Below are 17436 nucleotides of genomic sequence, written 5' to 3'. Positions count from 1 at the left end.
CCAGGTTCCACTTTCATGTTCTGTTTTTATCTCCATCTTTATTGTCAAGAAATTTTAAATGTTACTACCTCGTAACTGTGAGAATGATGGGCCACACTCTTAAGTCATTTACTTTTTCTTAAGTGGATGTTTTACTTGTTTTCAGTGTCTGAGAAGAGTCAAAAGGAAACAACAGCAAAATAATTAGCCTATATGGTGTGCTCTAAAGAAAATAGACAACTAATATTCAGTCAAATAGGTGTAGTGCTAACAAGGCCATCTGCGGAATACCCCAGGGTCTGAAATTATTTTGGAGAAATCTTTCTCTTCTTACCTTTAGCAGCTACAGGAACGAATTTGGGAAGAGTTACCTATGTGCTCACCAGTCTGTGCACTGACTCTATTCCCTGGTTGTCTTCCCTTTCCCTAACTCTATTAAGGGAATCAAGAATTGGCATTGAGATGAAACAAGCCTAGACTCTGAATCATGGTGCACCTGCTAGGACTTTGGGATCCATCCATTAAGATAAGGTTAAAGTTTCTAATTTAAGGTGATCTTAATCCTCCTCTATAAGCCAGAGCCACTGATGAGCATCTGAGACATAACAAACTGTGTTCCCTCCCTGTTGTATATCCTGTATTTTCCTTCCACTCCAAATGTTGTAGAAACAGAATTGAAGCTGCTCATTGTTCTACCAGGGCTTTAGGAACAAAATCACAGGTAACAAACAGTACTAGCAATGTGATTTCTTCTGGAATTATAATACTAGGCTAAGTCAACAGGTATGGCAAACAGTCAGAGGTGATTCTAATTAAGTTATCTGAGCCTCTGAGGTGACCATGCCCTGCTTATTGCTCTATGCCTGATTTTAAGAGCTGGGAGGGCAGCATTAGGCATTGGTTACAAGCAAACACTTAGCAGTAAGACACAGCAAGGTTTAACCTGGCCTTGCCGCAAGCTAGATGATCAGTCTTTGGCAGTATCCTTAAACTTTATGAATCTCAGCTTTCTCCTTTGAAATGTGGAAGTTAAAAATAGTAGCAACTTCATAGGGTTCTTCGGAGAATTAAAGGTGAAAATGCACTTGAAACACTTAGTATAGAGCCTAGAACATTAGTAAAAATTCAACAAATAAGTACTGTCATTACTATTAGCGAGGTTATTATTTCCATCCTAAGATTATTCAGTGGAAATAAGAGATATGGTTTATCCATTAGCTAATCAATTAGCCTATGCGTTTAATACTTCACTCTCCAGATACTGTTGAGAAATCACCACATACAAGGTACTGTACTAAGTCTGTTGTAACAAAATGTTTCAAGATCATTAAACAAAAAGAAGAGGAAGCTGCCACCATTTGGGAAAAAAGAGTGAGGCATCTCGTTTCTAGGGTCCCTCTTCATCCATCACCCACCAGCATAGGAGACATGTTCCTCATGGTTAAATCATCTCCTCCCCATGTAGAAAATGAATCGAAATCCTAAGACTGGCACTAAGATCACTGATGCTCTGAGCAGACACTCTATTCCAACCCATGCGGTAGAGGACAGGGGCTTTTGTTTTATTTATTTTTTTCTTGAGAGTTCAGGTGCTGACAAAGAATGGCTAACATACATTTTTAAAATGTCCCCTTTCACAGACGCACAAAACAATAGCACAGTAGCACAGGTGTTAAGTCACAGTCCTTTTTTCTGCCTAAAACTTCTTATGCAAAGAGACCCCCTGATATAGGGAACGTACTTTTGTACAAGTACTTTTGTAGTCACAGAGCTGCTCACCTAGTGGAAGAGATGTAGTCTAGCAAAATCTGTTCCAAAGTAAATTTGTACTGTGCATACTCTATTTTCTCATTGACTTCCTTGGCTGGAAATATTGTTTTTTGGATGTAGTAAGAGTCATGTTAAAAATTGAAGCAAAACATTAAGATGTTGTATGTTTAAATGGAGGAAAATATTTCTGAGAAAATAACATAAATGTTAAAAAATAATAAGAATGTCATAAGGTATTCACATCGCAAGACAAAAATAATACCAAATACCCTCTAAAAAGTAGTCATTTGTTTCATAATGCCTTTCATACTCTATTCTAGAGAAGGCAAACCTCCAAATTGTTATTTTGCTACCTTTTAAATTCTCTTTGAATCAGCTTAGCATTTGTAAGTTTACAGTTAAACGTGTTTATCTTTCTGAGATTTCTCTTCACTTGAGCTGTATGATTTCTTTCTAAATATCTTATTAAGTCCTGTATAGTTTTGGATGGGAACTAATAACTATTGCAATAGTAACAGCTACTATTTATCAAGTTATATTAATTTCAAAGCACAATTATAATTTCATTAAGACTTGCAACAGTTCCAGGAGGCAATATTATACTTCCTCTTACAACAAATGAGGAAACTAGAGTGCAAAGAGGTTAGATAACTTATCCAAGGACACTTTTCTACAATGTCCGTGAACTTTACCAGAACAGTACCTGGCATTGTATTGGAGGTTCATCCCATTGTCTGTGGAAGTATCATCACCTGGCTATGAGCTAGTATCTGTCTGAAAGACTATAGACAAATTATTTATTGTGTCCATATCATCTGCTCTCTTTCTAGTTTAATTATTAAACTATTGACTAGTATTTTCATCAGGGGTTGTTGAGAGCTTGCACATTATTTATTAATCTGAGCAATGTTCATTTCATTGAAGGACATAAGCCAGCTTGTAGAATTTGTCTGTGATCAATCACTCCAAATGATTCTAGTCATATATTTGTGTGGTGCTGTTTCTTCAGCTTATTCCTTTAGTTCATAATCCTGAATTAAATCATCTAAAACTAAGTATAGAGTGTTCAAAAAAGGCAGCATATGTTGTGTGTCAAGCTCTCAATACTCTGGCAATCCAAAGTCTTTTTGATTTTAGGAAACCTTATGGAAATAGCAGAGTTTTCTAATGTTCACTTTGTAAATATCTGTGAATGAGATACTGGCATGGCAACTGCCCTGATCTAGAACCATACATCTTTTTGTTATCATTGGACTCTAATTTGTATACAAACCTTGGATAAAAATAGACATGATTTTTTCACTTTTAAACTTGTGACATCTCAATCCAAGACCCCCAAATAATCTCCTAGAATTAAACAAAATTCATTTATTTGATCATCTGATCCAGAATGACTTGTCAACAATGTTCATAATACAGGTTCCCTATGTGCTTAGAATCTCCTGTCTTCCAATCTCAGCAGTAATGGGGACAATGGAAAACAAAACTTACAAAAAGTAAATCACCCAAGCAAATGAAACAATCATAATCCAATCAAATAATTAAAGGAAATATTTAACTTTTCCTAGGTATAGGATATTTCTAAGTCAATAAATGATAGATATTTCCTAGATATCTAATGGTCAAAGCATAATTATAAATCATCTAGTGAATTAATTTATTGATATAGTCTCTAACCCAGGATTTGGGGTTTTTTTTTTTCAAAGTTATAATTTTATTAGCCAGAACAAGAATCTGGCCATGTCAGGGTAAAGTGATAATGAATGCCTCTAAATTTTATATAGACTATATATGAGATGCTAAGTTTGGCCTAGTTTCAGACCTAATAACTAATCACTGGTGTGTTATTTTATTTTTGTTATTGTTTTACTTTTGCTTTTTTTTATCTTAGGAATTTTAAAAGATTAAGAGAAATGATATCCTTTTAGATGGACGTACACACACATTTATATTTTTAAATTATACAAATGATGCTTGAACACCATATTTAAATTTATCTTTTTCTAGAAAAGTTGAAAATTAATCTCCATCTCTGGTCCTTTCACAAATATGACAAGTTCCTCTGCTTTAACTGTCCTCCGTATATTTTACAATGTTTACTGTCAGGAATTTTGATTACAGCTTATTTTTGAGCACATAAACTTATCATCATTACTATGGTATTTTAAGAATCAATACTTACTGGTATTTACCAACAGGTGTTACTAATTTTTGTTGTTCACACTTGCTTCTTTCAACCCCCAACTTACTTTTCATTTTACTTTCTTTCTTGCTGGAATATAAGCAGCAAGAGTCTGGTTTATACATCAGAAAATGTCTTTATTTCATCTGGGCTCTTGAATTAGACTTTGAATGTAAAATTCTACTTTTAAAGATATTTTTACTTGGAACTTTGAAAGTTCATTTTCACTGTCTTCTGAATTGTATTACTGCTAATTTAAAAAAAAAAGAAAAACTCATTCTTTCTATTATGCTTTAGAATTTTCTCTCTGTCATCGATTCTACACTTGCTTTGACTATAATGTGCCTTGGTGTGAGGGTTTTTGGTGGTTTTTTTTTTTTTCTTTTTAAGCATATTCAGCATTCTAAGATATTTTATTCAAGTTGAAGACTCATATTTTATTAATTCTGGTAAGTTTTTAGTTATCATATCTCAAAATATTAGTTTACCACCACTCTCCTTATTCTCTCCTTCTATAGCTCTTACCAGGCTTATGATGGAGCTTCTGGATCTATTCTATTTATGTTTCTCTTAATATTTTTATTATTTCTATACTTTTATTTTTTATACTGAATTCTGGGGCATTTCCTCAACTTAATTTTTCAGTTCAACAATTCAGACCTCAGTTGTGTTCAATGCTCCATTTGGCTCATTATTTGGAACTTTTATTTCAAAAACCATATTTTTAATGTCCATGTTTTCTAATGATTCTTTTCTATAACAACCTAAATAATTTTTATTATTGTATTTGTGCTCTTTTATCTATTTAGGATAATAATATATGTAATAATATGTATACTAATTATATGTAAACTGAAGGCCTTTCAGATTGCAATAGAACACAGTGGCTAAAATATGAATACTGGACTTGGATGCTGACTTCTAATTCTGGTTCCATAGATTAGAACTTTTCTCCTCTTGAGTAGTTACTTAATATCTCTGTCTTTCAGTTTCCTCACCCATAAGAGAGTGAAAGTAATAGTAATAGTATCTATCTCATAAGGTTGTTAGGACAATAATGAGATATATATAGAGAGAGAGATAGATAGATATACACACTAATTATGCTTGGTACATAATTAGTGCTCAGGACTAGCTGCTATTGTGGTCATTATTATGGTTATGGTTACTATTTCCTCAAGTGTAAGCTATTTATACTATTTACTCATAGTATTTATTATCTCTGTGTTTTTGGTAAATTTTGCTTATTAGCTCATCTTCCATGGGAGAGTGCTACGGCAAGCATCCTGGGTTTTAATGACCTCACAGAAGGGGACTCATGTGGAAGCTTCAGGCCCAAACGTATACAAGAGAGTGGCTATAACCATATCTTGCTTACAGCTACTTAGTTCAGGGCTCTGAGCCTGATAGGATGGCCAGGGTTCCAGCCCTTCCCTTGTCTCTACAGTAAAATGTGGTCTAGGATGGTGGTCCCAACCAGAACAAAAACTCAACCCAGACATAAATCTTGGGATCACTGAAGGTATAGTTTGATCCCCCATAGTTTCTTAGATCCTATGGTTAAGGGCAGTGATAATTTTCCACCCACAAGTGAGTGACCTTGTGTTGGAGGCTAAAAGGACTTGTTCATGGGAACATTGGAGACATTTCCTAGAATATCCCAGAAAATTGTGAGAATTTCTGGGGCAATTTTTTTTTGGGGGGGTGATAATCAGGTATGCTACTGAATGCTATTAATGCAATGCCATTTAAACTTCAGGATGGTATGTTACAGAAAAGCATGAGAAGCAGAGAGTCATGGATTCACACTACAGAAAATAAATCATGGCATTCAGATTTTCAAATAGAATCAGAAATATTTTCTAATGATTTTGATTGATGAGCAAATGATGCCATAGAATCTCATGTTTACCAAATGGTAACAACCATGTTATAGACTTCTGTTGATATTTAAAAAGAAAGAAATTTTGCTTCTTTTGTGCACAGGGAACATTATTTGACACAGAAAGTAATCATCTTTCCCTCTGTCTTCTGGACCCATGATCTGCTACTCCTCTAAAAGCATGATGTACCCATTCATTTCTTCCATGGAACCCCAAACTTTCCTCATTCTACTAAACTTTGGAAGTGGAGGGCCATGTAGATATTTTCCTTTTTCCCGGTTGCTGCTTCTAAACAATTAAATGGCCCCTCTCTTTCTAGATCTGTCTACACCACCTTTTTTCAACCCTTACTAGTGTTGCCCTGTATCCCCATGAACTTATAGATACCTTCCAAAACAACTCACATAACTCACAGTTATGATTTTTCATTCTATTCTGCCTTCAATCCAATGGATTCTACATCCAAACAGATAATACTATGGACCACTTAACTTCTCAGTTTATTGACCTCCACCTCAATTCATATCAAAAACATTCCAGAAAGTCTACGATTGGTCTACATGCTTTGTAACTTAGCCTCTTCACCCAGGTTTTCACAAGTGCTCAACTGGAAGTTCTGCCTTAATAGTTACTCCAGTTCTTGGCCCCTTCCCAATTCACCTACATTACACTCGTATTCAGTCAGGATGCCATGATTCTCCACTACATTTAAAAAATTTCCACCCTCTCCAGAAGGCTAGTGGCCACCCTTGGTTATTCTATAATTTACTCTTTTGTTTCCATTCCTAGACACCAGAACAGCATTGGAGGAAACGACTCTTTGTCATCCACTTTTTTCTGTAACTCCACCACTCTACCAAAATAGCAATCCTTTTGGTCATTAGTCATCTCATAACTAACACAATCAATGACTTTTCTTTCATCAGTCTTGTGAGTATGTGTTACATTTCCAACTGTATTATCCAGATTATTGAGAGTGAAGACTCTATACATTTCTCTATCTCCTTAAGAATTGGTATATTTAAATATGTAATCTTGTTTTTAATCAATAAATGAATGAATGAATGGCTACGTGGATGAATGAATGGTTGGATGGAGAGAGGAAAAATTGGATTTTCCCCCAAACAATAAGAACTTTGGTATTCCACCTAACCTTACTTCCACCTCACTGTGAGTCACACACAGTAGTGGCAGAACAGCTTTTAGCACTGCACGGAAGCAGTATCAAGCCCTGCTCAGCTCAGTCTTTTCCCCAGTTTAATTGATATACTTTTAACAACATTGGTTGTACTCCCGTGAACTAGATCAGACAAAAGAAGCCAATCCAAGTTCAAGTGTAGACAGAATGATAAACTCTACTCAGCTGAGGTTACTTTGACCTGGTTTTGCTCCTCGATCAGCAAACCTTAAGGATACATGACGGCATGAGTGACCATGGCTCCCAGGTGCCTCCCTCAGCCTTTATGATGATATAACTAAAGTTGGATGGCCTTGGTGGTCCTTGATACAGGAGGGGATCATGAGACCAGAGAATCGCAGACATGCAGGGTTTTTTAATATTACATGTCTTAGGCAGCATAGTTGGAGAGCAGGTTAGGACTTGGAGATCCATCTTGTTACTACAAAATGATTACTTTGTTGTACTGTGATTATATGTTTCACTTTTTGTTTCTTCCTGAGCCATGGCTTGGGTTACAAGGCAGCAGGCCTAACATACCTGCTTTTATTCCTCTAAAATAGGCATTAGATTTATTTTTACTTTGTCTTATTTACATGGTGTCTAAAAGAATGTTCTGCTCATGTTCACAATTTTCTTTTCATTTTCGTTTGCCAAGGAGTCATTTTCTTAATGCTCATCTCTGTGCTTTTATAATAATGACCAGTCCTTAGAACATAAACGTTAACAAAATCCTTCCATTTTCCCACTGGGCACACTTCCTCACAAGATTATTCACAGGGGGTAGGATCACTGCAGAGCTATTCCAGTTCTTGCAGGAAGAAGGTGACCTTCCTTCTCTTAATCCTGTTCCTTCCTAAATAATGTCCTAGAAGAAACTAAGACTACTGCTTCTTAGAAAATGTTTGTACCACCATTCCACCATGGAGTAAAAGGTCACAGCTTATGTGAAATCAGCCATATAAAGGAATGAATTAAATCTCACCCTCAAATCTAAAGGTCAACATTGAAACTTCCTGATAATATATGGATATATAAATGGAATCATTCACTGCTCACTCTCCTTGGTGTAAAAGATGGTGTGTTGTATTATTAAACACTGTGATAGAATCACACAAATCTGTGTTCAAGTTCTAATTCTTCTTATTACCTGCAAAACTTCAGAGTACAGGTTTCCCTGCTCTCTGAAAGTAGAGTGTTCCTATGAAATCTCTCGTAAGCTAGGAGGCAATTACCTTAGGACACATCTTGCTAATAGATGCACAAAATCAATCGAGATAAAGCGCACATGCTCACAAACACAGTTCAAAGCGATGGTGGCCTGATGCTGAGATGCCGAGTGTAGTTCCCAGGGAAGGGGCTTGATGGTACCTCCGTCTCTACTCAGATGTGGCTGGCTTTATAGGCTGCTGCAGAACCTTCTCTGAACGCTATTTTTGTTTCTTCGTCTTTTTTTTTGTAAAAGCGAAAATCCTCTTCGGATTTCTTTCAGTTAGCAAAAATGGGAACTGAGATAGGTCTTTCATAAAAGTGAAGGGGCATAAAATGAACTTTGAAAAAGCGGGGGAGACCTGTATTCATTCACCCAGCATTTCAGTTTCCTCATCTTGAGGTTGCTAATAACACCAACTCACAAGATTTTATATTATGTATCATTGTATGTAAAGCAACTGGCAGCTAGTAAGAGTTCAATAAATGGTAGTTTTCAAGCCCCTTTTTAAAAAAATTCAAGGGATGAAAACAGTCATCAAAACTAGGCCTGCAAATCCCAGCTCTTCAGTGCTGGGCCAGAATCCCTGAGAGCTGACAGCAGCGGCTTGCCGATCTCTTTGAAACGTGGTCCTTCTGTTCAGATGTCTCAGGGAAGAGCACCATGTGTGGCTGTGCTATACTTAACCAAGGGAAAGCGTCAACTGGTCATGACTGGCTTATATATAGCTTTTTCCAGAAGGTCCCCAAAGTGCTTAATTGAATGTCTTCTCAAATACCTCATGAATCCTTAATATTGCACCAACACTGAGCACATCTCTCAAAATGTCATAACAGCATTAAATTCTATTCCAACAATAGAATTTTTGACCAAGATTTCCTGACTGTGCCTTCAGTTTTACAAAGTCAAGGAACTAATCGGTGGGTAGAGTGTTTCAAAACATACGTCACTCAAGTAAACCTGGGGAGGAAGCCCTGAGCTCTCCCTTGTAATCACTGTGCTTAAATGATGGTTCAGTGGTCTGTCAGAAAGTCAGTAAGTGTATCCTGAGCACACCAGCGGAACATGGACCCCAAATCACAGGAAGGTCCCTCTTTGTAATTTTTAATTTGGTTAAAATTAGAAAGGTTATTTTATGGAGGAAATTTGTCTGAAAACTTTTGGGTGGTCTCAAATGTAATTGAAAAGCATTCGTAACAATTCAGGGGGTCTCGTGTCTAGTAACAAAAAACATCAATGGAAATGGTCTAGGCATTTTGGAGGTCTCTTAAAATTATGCATAATTCTAACCAAATTACTCTTCTGAATATTTAAGAGACCTCACCTATCCCAAAGTGACAGTTGTGCACAGACAATAACCATGGAGCTCAGAAATTATCTATCATGGAAAAATAATTTAAACGTAACATCCTACTAAGCAATAACATCTTCAACTAAAGAAGACAATATTAATTCCATTATATTACTTATAGCAAGTCCCCTTATTAGAGAGACACTTTTGGCATTGTTGTTGATTAGCTCTTAGAGATGCTTTATCCAAACTATGAAATCATAGTAGCTAACAATTGAATAAAATACTAGACTTTATTGAATGCTCGCTATATGCCAGGCACTATAAAAAAACAGGATTATCTTATTGCATTCTCACAGAATCCCTCTGAGGTAAATTAATATCCTTATTTTAAATGAAGAAATAGAACCTATCTATGAAACAGAAACAGACTTTCAGGCATAGAGAACAGACTTGTGGTTGCCAAGGGGGAAGGTATTAGGGGAAGGATGGAGTGGGGAGTTGGGGTTAGCGGATGTAAGCTATTATATATAGAATGGATAAACAACACAGTCCTACTGTATAGCACAGAGAACTATATTCAGTATCCTATGATAAACCATAATGGAAAAGGATATTAAAATAAGAATGTATTTATGTGTATAACGGAATCACTTTGCTGTACAGCAGAAATTAACACAACCTTGTAAATCAACTATACTTTAATTTTAAAAAATGAGGAAATAAAGCCCAGAGGGTTGTTAAATAACTTTCAAAAGGTTGCACACATAGTAAATATTGGAGGCACTACTACAAAGAAGCAGGAACTGTGTGATTCCAGGGCTTTCAGCACTGCATTCAGCCTCTGTACTAAACAACTTCTCTAACCTACAAAGCACACTTACCCGCAAGTTACATATGATCCTCACAGCAATCTAGTTTATAGATAAGCAAGTTTATGTTGATAGATGTTAAGGTCACGCAGGTTGCCAGTGGCAAAGGTGGACCCAAGTCCAACTTTCACTTCAAGTCACTCCAAATTATTAAGAAATAAAACTAACTAAATCCAACTGGGAAATAGATGCTTCTTTTAGGGGGACCCACTGCCTATACACATTAAGGATGACTATAAATTAAGTATATCCTGCATAAACCCAACTACATGTTGTCACCTACATTCTTGCTCCCTCTCTAGTTGGAACCACCATCATTTCTCAACCGAATGTGGCTGCCACAGTTCCTTTACAGCCGCAGTGCTTTAGGGCCACAGATACTTCTGAGAAGCTGGCATAAGAAATAACCTTTGCCCTCCATGAAAATAAAGATCCATGCGTTTTCACACATACAGGTGTGTGCACAGTTTAGCATGGCATTTCATGGACCTTCCCTAGTGGGGACTCCTCCTGGACATTTTTAGCCCCTCCTCCACCATCTATTAGGCACACAGCAGCCATGGTGATGCTTGGAACAGAAGTCAGGTCATGCCACTTCTCTACTAAAAACCCTCCAATGACTTCCCCCTTCACTCAGAAAAGAATCCATAATAAGACACCTCATAATGAGACCCCCGCAGTTCCTCATTTCCTACTTCTTACCTTCAAACACTTTACTCCAGTCACAAAGGCCTTCTTGCTCCTATACCCCAAGCTGACTCCTGACTAGCTTCCTGGTTCTTAATATTCCTTCTGCCTAGAAGACTCTTCCTCCGGAAGTCCACAAAGTTGGCTCCTTCACCCAGACCCCCTAGTGCCATGTGATCACAGAGGTCCTCTAATCACTCTCTCTCCCCTTGCCTTGATTTGCAATTACAACCGTTTTTCAAATCATGTCCTTGTTTTGTACTCTGATCCCTGTCTCCATACACCAGATGATCAGTTCCCTGAGTACACCAACTCTGTTTACTGCTGTAGTCCCAGTGACTAGATCATGCTTGGTACATGGTGTGCACTTGTGTAGTATTTGTTGGATGAAATATGAGCTAGATAAACAAACTGAATAAATAACTATGACGCAAAATATAAATCTAAATGAGCATCTTCCCAGCCAAGTTAACCACATTTAAAAAAAAGACGCTGACACGTGTTTGTCTTCAAACCTAGTTTAGAACTAGTTCACAAACCACTCGATGAGGTTGATTTCATTACTTTTTAGTCATGTTAGAGGTTTTTAAAAATGCAAGATAGTATTTTTTGTTTTAGATTGATAACCCATTTTGTTCACCAGGTGTGTTTCTGGTTGATTTTTCACCTGAAATCTAATTGACCTTCAAAAGGGAAAATTATATTTTGGGTGCCAAGTTAAATGATGCTGCGCTTTTTGGACTGTGCTCAAGAGTTCCCTCTGAAAATTCTTATATATCAAAAAATATTGCTACTCTTTGAGTTTGCTGTTTGTCAGAAATTCAATATACTTTAGAAGAAAAATCAGGAAACCATTCCCTCTGTTTCCCCTGCTATGATGTGTGACATTGAAGACTGGTCCAAAAGAGTCTTTAAAAGGTATAAAAGTATATTATTGAGCCAAAGTAAACTTTATCCAATAATAACATTTCATCAGTTAACATGTTTAACAATCACTGATCATACCCAAATAAAATATTCAGACTTCCTTTGTGCTGAGGTCAGTAACTTCCTCACTTATATAAATTCAACCTGCTTTGTGTTTGGGGGTTACGATAAGTGTCGAACTATATCAAGCAAGTACCCTATGTAGTTAATCTCTGGTTATCCATTTAACAAACTTTAATGGAGCACCAACTGTGTGCCAGCAGCATTACCAGTTGCTAGACATACAAAATTGAGTGATACATATATTTTAGATGGAGAGAAAATCTGGGAAAAAGATAACTGCAGAACATTGTACAAAGTATCCTGGGAATCGAAATATACAAAAATGGAATAGGACCACAAACAAACAGGAGCCTAAGTCTTCCAAGGAAAATGAAGAAGAGCAAAGAGATTTTTCTTTCTTTTCGGCTGTGTTGGGTCTTTGTTGCTGCACCCGGGCTTTCTCTAGTTGCAGGGAGAGGGGGCTACTCTTTGTTGCGGCGCATGGGCTTATTGCAGTGGCTTCTCTTGTTGTGGAGTACGGGCTCTAGGCGCACAGGCTTCAGTAGTTGTGGCATAAGGGCTCAGTAGGTGTGGCTCTCAGGCTCTAGAGCACAGGCTCAGTAGTTGTGGAGCGTGGGCTTAGTTGCTCCGTGGCATGTGGGATCTTCCCAGACCAGGGCTCAAACCTGTGTCCCCTGCATTGGCAGACAGATGCTTAACCACTGCGCCACCAGGAAAACCGAAAGAAACTTTTAAAGAAGGTGATATTTGAGCTCAATTTTGAAGGATGCTGAAAAGCTTACCAAAAAAAGAAGAGGTCAGGGGCAGGAAACAGCTATCAGGGCAATGGATGTACTTGGAAAGTCTTGGAGTGGATGGAGAATACACTGAGTGGGTTAAGTGCAGGAATCAAGCCTGTGAGGAGAAGTGGGGTCTTTATACATAGTGTTATGGTAGTGATGAGCAATCCAAGTTGAGGAAATAGTCTAATGACAGTTTCAGAATTGTTTTTGAACAAGGTCCTTTCTGGGAGTAACATGGAGGATGCAATATAAGGGTGAGGCTGTGTTGGAGTTTTAGTAGCCAATTTGCATTTTGAAACAGGAGTTCTGTTAGAAGCTAGATTTTTTTATCCACAGACTCGAAAAGGTCTGTCTCATGTAACACACTAGATTATGAGTTCCTAATGGTAGAGTACCTGGCCTTATTCATCTTTCTTTCCCCAGAACCTGGCAGCCAGGAACTATAAGTGCTCAATAAATAATTTTTAGTTGAATCAGTTTAGTTGTTTTTTTTTTAAAGCAGCGAGCATTCAGGCTCTATTGTACAATACATTCTAATGCAAAGAGGGAGACACCCATAAGCCTTTCACGGGTGTCAAATGGCCCATCTTAGGTAAGAAGGGGCTGTGCTGGCACTCATGACCCAGGACGACTGCATTGGAAAATGCAAAAAAACACTCCAGGCCACCTTAGTCTGCTCTCGCTCCAACGTAGGATAAAGCCAGAACAAATGGTTCAACTAGAAGCAACTTTGATTTCTTATTTCATCTAATTCCCTTAGTCTTCTACATTTACTAGGTTCAAGGAATAGAATAGTGTGAAGATACCTGACACAATTTCTCTAAAGAGGGAGCTGGCACCATCGTTGGGAAAATTTAGTTAAGAAAATAATTGCATGTGTTGTATGGTACGTCTTCTAGCAGCTTACTCAACAGCTGAGGTAACAAGTACTACCCATCCATTCTCTGCTAACCCTATTCAACTCTATCTAAATTACTTAAATTGATAGTTAATTTTAATTTATTTAGCAAACAAGAGAAGTTTAACTATTGTGTATTGCGCACATACTGTAAACCAACATACAGCGTGTGTTAAAAGATTTATACATGTTATCTTTTTAAATCTTTCCAACAGACTTGATCATTGTCAACAACTGCACATATTCCCTGTATGTGCTTTTGAAAGACATCACAACCATTTTCAAAGGTTTTAAAATCCCCAACTTTAAAACAAAAAGAGAAAGGATATGAATCTAAAATGTAGAAAGGTTAAGGTGGACAAGGTCACCTAGGTAGTAAGAAGTGGGACTAGCATTTAAACCCCAGCCAGCCTGACTCCCGATCTCCCTGGTTCTCAAACTTTCCTTTTTTCTCAGTTTTATTGAGATATAATTGACATAAAACATTGTATTAGTTTAAGGTATACCTAATGGTGTGATATTTGTATATATTGTAAAATGATTACCACAATTACTTAAGTTAACATCTGCCATCTCACATTGTTGCAATTTGCTTTTTTGTGATGAGAACTTTTTTTTTTAACATCTTTATTGGAGTATAATTGCTTTACAATGGTGCTGTATAACAAAGTGAATCAGCTATACGTATACACATATATCCCTATATCCCCTCCCTCTTGTGTCTCCCTCCCACCCTCCCTATCCCACCCCTCTAGGTGGTCACAAAGCACCGAGCTGATCTCCCTGTGCTATGCAGCTGCTTCCCACTAGCTATCTAATTTACATTTGGTAGTGTATATATGTCCATGCCACTCTCTCTCTTCATCCCAGCTTACCCTTCCCCCTCCCCTTGTCCTCAAGTCCATTCTCTACATCTGCGTCTTCATTCCTGTCCTGACCCTAGGTTCTTCAGAACAGTTTTTGTTTGTTTGTTTGTTTTAGATTCCATATATATGTGTTAGCATACGGTATTTGTTTTTCTCTTTCTGACTTCCTTCACTCTGTATGACAGTCTCTAGGTTCATCAAGTATACAATATAGTATCATTAACTATAGTAACAATGCCATACATAATATCCTTGGGACTTATTTATTTTATAACTGGAAGTTTTTTCCCTTTTGACCACTCTCCGCCCCACCCTGCAACCCCTGCCACTGGCAGCCACCAATCTCTTCTCTGTTTCTATGAGTTTGGTTTTTGTGCATTTGAATCACCTCAGGATCTTGTGAAAATACATATTTTGACTCAGTAGTGCTATGTGTCTAAGGTGAGGCCTGAGATTCCAGGGACCATATCTTGAGTATAGATACTAAACCACTATGGTTCTAAACCACTACACGGGACTTGAGCATAGAAAATTCAATCTGTGCCAATGAATGTAACAGATGTTTGATTGTTAGCTCTGCAGGTTCTGGACCCAGGTCCAGTTTATAGATGAAATTTTTCCTTGGCCTGACATTGTACATTTTATTCCCTGAATTTTCAGATTTTTAAAACAAAATTTAGGTCTTTTTTAAGCATTAAACTCTCAGCAAAATATGATCCACATCATATTCTTCCCCTCTCCTGGAAAATAGTGTCCACATACAAGACAAGTTGGAGAATTAAAAAAAAGGTGATCAGACAAGCAATTCCACTGCTGGTTATATAGCCAAAGAAGAGGAAAACATGAATTCCAGAAGATACATGCACGCCAGTGTTCATAGCAGCATTATTTACGATAGACAAGATATGGAAGCAATCTAAGTGTCCATCAACAGATGAATGGATAAAGATTTTATATATATATATATATATATATATACACACACATATATATGTGTGTATATATATATGTATATGTATATACATATACATATATATATAATGGAATATTACTCAGCCATAAAAAAGGATGAAATTCTGGAAATTCTGCCATTTGCAACAATGTGGATGGACCTAGAGAGCACTATTTTTAGTGAAATAAGTCAGACAGAGAAAAACAAATATTCTGTTATCACTTATATGTGGAATCTAAAAAATAAAACAGTGACATGTATATAAAAAAACAGAAACAGACTCACAGATATAGAAAACAAACTAGTGGAAAGTAGCTGGACCAACCGGAGCCCTGCAGGAACCGAATCAGCAGCTGGCAGTGGACCCTCTCTAGAACCACGTCTATCGAGAGATTATGAATTCTGTCCAGTCAATGCCATGGATAAGCATCCCCATGGTCTCAGTGTTCCAGCTAGGGTATTGCTGAGGGAATAAGAATCTTATCGATCTTCTTTAAAGAACCAACTTCTGCAGAGGGCAGACAGCAGAAACAAGAAATACAATCCTTCAGCATGTGGAGCAAAAACCACATTCACAGAAAGATAGACAAGATGAAAAGGCAGAGGGCTATGTACCAATGAAGGAACAAGATAAAACCCCAGAAAAACAACTAAATGCAGTGGAGATAGGCAACCTTCCAGAAAAAGAATTCAGAACAATGATAGTGAAGATGATCCAGGACCTCAGAAAAAGAATGGAGGCAAAGATCGAGAAGATGCAAGAAACGTTTAACAAAGACCTAGAAGAATTAAAGAACAAACAAACAGAGATGAACAATACAATAACTGAAATGAAAACTACACTAAAAGGAATCAATAGCAGAATAACTGGGGCAGAAGAACGGATATATGACTGGAAGACAGAATGGTGGAATTCACTGCTGCGGAACAGAATAAAGAGAAAAGAATAAAAAGAAATGAAGACACCCTAAGAGACCTCTGGGACAACATTAAATGCAACAACATTCTCATTATAGGGGTCCCAAAAGGAGAAGAGAGAGAGAAAGGACCAGAGAAAATATTTGAAGAGATTATAGTCAAAAACTTCCCTAACATGGGAAAGGAAATAGCCACCCAAGTCCAGGAAGCACACAGAGTCCCACAGAGGATAAACCTGAGGAGAAACACGCCGAGACACACAGTAATCAAATTAACAAAAATTAAAGACAAAGAAAAATTATTGAAAGCAGCAAGGGAAAAATGACAAATAACATACAAGGGAACTCCCATAAGGTTAACAGCTGATTTCTCAGCAGAAACGCTAAAAGCCAGAAGGGAGTGGCATGATATACTTAAAGTGATGAAAGGGAAGAACCTACAACCAAGATTACTCTAACTGGCAAGGATCTCATTCAGATTCGATGGAGAAATCAAAAGCTTTACAGACAAACAAAAGCTGAGAGAATTTGGCACCACCAAACCAGCTCTACAACAAATGCTAAAGGAACTTCTCTAAATGGGAAACACAAGACAAGAAAAGGACCTACAAAAACAAACCCAAAACAATTAAGAAAATGGTCATAGGAACAAACATATCGATAATTACCTTAAACGTGAATGGATTAAATGCTCCAACCAAAAGACACAGGCTTGCTGAATGGATACAAAAACAAGACCCATATATATGCTGTCTACAAGAGACCCACTTCATATCTAGGGACACATTCAGACTGAAAGTGAGGGGATGGAAAAAGATAGTCAATAAAATTTGTATGGAGACACAAAAGACCCCGAATAGCCAAAGCAGTCTTGAAGGAAAAAAACGGAGCTGGAGGAACCAGACTTCCTGACTTCAGACTATACTATAAAGCTACAGTAGGGCTTCCCTGGTGACGCAGTCGTTAAGAGTCCACCTGCC

At 37.4% G+C, this 17436-nt stretch overlaps 1 protein-coding gene across 1 annotated transcript in view; it reads left to right on the top strand.

Moving 5' to 3' along the window:
• The window catches only part of GABRB1 (gamma-aminobutyric acid type A receptor subunit beta1), a 423421-nt gene that overhangs the window by 181197 nt on the left and 224788 nt on the right, over positions 1 to 17436 (top strand). The window lies entirely within an intron of this gene.

Source organism: Balaenoptera physalus, assembly GCF_965194825.1.
Source record: "Balaenoptera physalus genome assembly, chromosome: 5".
NCBI lineage: Eukaryota > Metazoa > Chordata > Mammalia > Artiodactyla > Balaenopteridae > Balaenoptera > Balaenoptera physalus.
Note: the sequence above shows the minus strand (reverse complement) of the source record. Positions and strands in the feature narration are given on the sequence as shown.